This window comes from Mandrillus leucophaeus, unplaced genomic scaffold (assembly GCF_000951045.1).
Source record: "Mandrillus leucophaeus isolate KB7577 unplaced genomic scaffold, Mleu.le_1.0 Scaffold14, whole genome shotgun sequence".
In the NCBI taxonomy this organism is placed as follows: domain Eukaryota; kingdom Metazoa; phylum Chordata; class Mammalia; order Primates; family Cercopithecidae; genus Mandrillus; species Mandrillus leucophaeus.
In genome coordinates, this window is record NW_012101365.1 from 1,604,001 (window position 1) to 1,605,885 (window position 1,885).

Genomic DNA, 1,885 nt, shown 5'->3' on the forward strand with positions numbered 1-1,885 from the left:
TGAGAGAGAACATGAGACTGGATAAAAGTCACATTTAAGGCTGGGCATAGTGACTTATGCCTGTAATCCCAGCACTTTGGGAGGCTGAGGTGGGCAGATTGCATGAGGTCAGGAGTTTGAGACCAGCCTGGCTAACATGGTGAAACCTGTCTCTACTAAAAATACAAAAATTAGCTGGGCGTGGTGGTGCACGCCTATAGTCCCAGCTACTTGGGAGGCTGAGGGAGGAGTATCTTTTGAACCCAGGAGGTGGAGGTTGCAGTGAGCTGAGATTGTGCCACTGCATTCCAACTTATGCAACAAAGCAAGACTGTGTCTCAAAAAAAAAAAAAAAGGTCACATTTAAGTGACACGGTGGAATAAAGTCCACAAAAGGAGACAGAAAGAAAAGTACAGGAAAATCAATAGAAAGTATCACGTTTTTATAGGAGCAGAGGAGGAGAGTTTTAAAAAGGAATGTTCCTGTGGATAGGCTAAATAAGGATTTAAAGTGTCTATTAGAGGGCACAACTGGCTTGAGCGATTGGAAACAAGATGCAGGACCCCAATGCAGACACTGAATGGAATGACATCTTACACAAAAAGGGCATCTTACCCCTCAAAGAAAGTCTGAAAGAATTGGAAGAGGAGGCAGAAGAGTAGCAGCGCATTGTCCAGCAGTCAGTGGTGACAACATGGGAAGGTACGACTTTGGAAGAGCTGGAGGATCATGAAGACGAGTTTTATGCAGAGGATGTGCATGCTATTGAAATGTATAGACGGCAGAGACTGGCTGAGTGGAACGCAACTAAACTGAATAATAAATTTGGAGAAGTTTTGGAGATCTCAGGGAAGGATTCTGTTCAAGAAGTTATCAAAGCCGGTGAGGGCTTGTGGGTCATCTTGCACCTTTACCAACGAGGAATTCCCCTCTGTGCCCTGATAAATCAGCACCTCAGTGGAATTGCCAGGAAGTTTCCTGATGTCAAATTTATCAAAGCCATTTCAACAACCTGCATACCCAGTTATCCTGATAGAAATCTGCCCATGATATTTGTTTACCTGGATGGAGATATCAAGGCTCAGTTTATTGGTCCTCTGGTGTTTGGCAGCATGAACCTGAAACTGTTCAGTGAAAACTCTTCTAGTGAAAACCGTCTGAATCTGGAGCAATTAAGACGGACCTGGAGGAAAACCCTAAGAAGCCAATCGAAGATGTATTGCTGTCCTCAGTGCAATGCTCTGTCCCCGTGAAGAGGGACAGTGATTCTGAGGGTCACTGGGGCTGCAGCTGCTATCACATGTCAAACTTTCTTGTGATAAATTGTCTGTATTTTTTAAACAAGGAAAAAGTAAGAATGAATTCTTCTGGTTTTTAGTTTTGTACAAATTATGTTTCAAATCTTTACATTTTGGAAATAATCATTGCTGGAAATTCTGTTAAATATTTTGGAACTCTTTTTTTAAATTAGAGTATTTCCTCTAAAAAAAATTGAAACCAGCTATTGGTGTGGCACATTTCTGTTTTCCTCATTTATATTTTAAGTAAGCCATAAAACCTAGTCACTATTTTTTGACATATAACTATAAAAAAAATTTAGTTTTAAATAAATGTGAATAAATAATAATTTAAAAAAGGTGTCTATTAGGATTGGCAATTAGAAAGTCATTGATGACCTTAGGTAGAGCAGTTTTAGTAGATTGAAAGTAAGAAGATGGGTCAGTAATGTTTTTCTTTTAGAAGAATGTGGCTGTGAAAGGAAGGTGAAAGGCCAGTAATTAGAGGGAAATGTAGGGTTGAAGGAGAGGTTTTAATGTTCGTTATCAAAAGATGTTGAGGATGTTTACAGACCATAAAAGGGAAAGGTTGAAAAGACAGAGGACACAGGCACTTAGAGTATATTGT

The 1,885-nt window shown here is 39.8% G+C and overlaps 1 pseudogene; it reads left to right on the forward strand.

Annotated features, from left to right (window-relative positions):
* The first annotated feature begins 534 nt into the window (after positions 1-534).
* On the forward strand, positions 535-1,358 carry LOC105534941 (annotated as a pseudogene).
* The last annotated feature ends 527 nt before the right edge of the window (positions 1,359-1,885 follow it).